Below are 339 nucleotides of genomic sequence, written 5' to 3'. Positions count from 1 at the left end.
TATAAGCTCGTCCGAGGGGATAGGCAGGGAAGGAGAGGTGGTGGGGTGGTTCTGTATGTTAGGGAGTGTTTTGATTGCATAGAAATCAATGATTGTGAAGACCAAGTCGAGTGCTTATGGGTAAGGATGAGGGGGAAGGCCAATGAGGCAGATATCCTGCTGGGAGTCTGTTACAGACCACCCAACCAGGATGAAGAGACAGATGAGACATTCTATAAGCGACTGGCAGAAGTCTCACATTCGCTGGCCCTTGTTCTTGTGAGGGACTTCAATCTACCTGACATCTGCTGGGAGTATAACACAGCAGTGGAGGAAACAGTCTAGGAGGTTCCTGGAGTG

Source organism: Phaethon lepturus, unplaced genomic scaffold (genome assembly GCF_000687285.1).
Source record: "Phaethon lepturus isolate BGI_N335 unplaced genomic scaffold, ASM68728v1 scaffold3012, whole genome shotgun sequence".
NCBI classification, from domain to species: domain Eukaryota; kingdom Metazoa; phylum Chordata; class Aves; order Phaethontiformes; family Phaethontidae; genus Phaethon; species Phaethon lepturus.
This window is presented reverse-complemented; position numbering follows the sequence as displayed.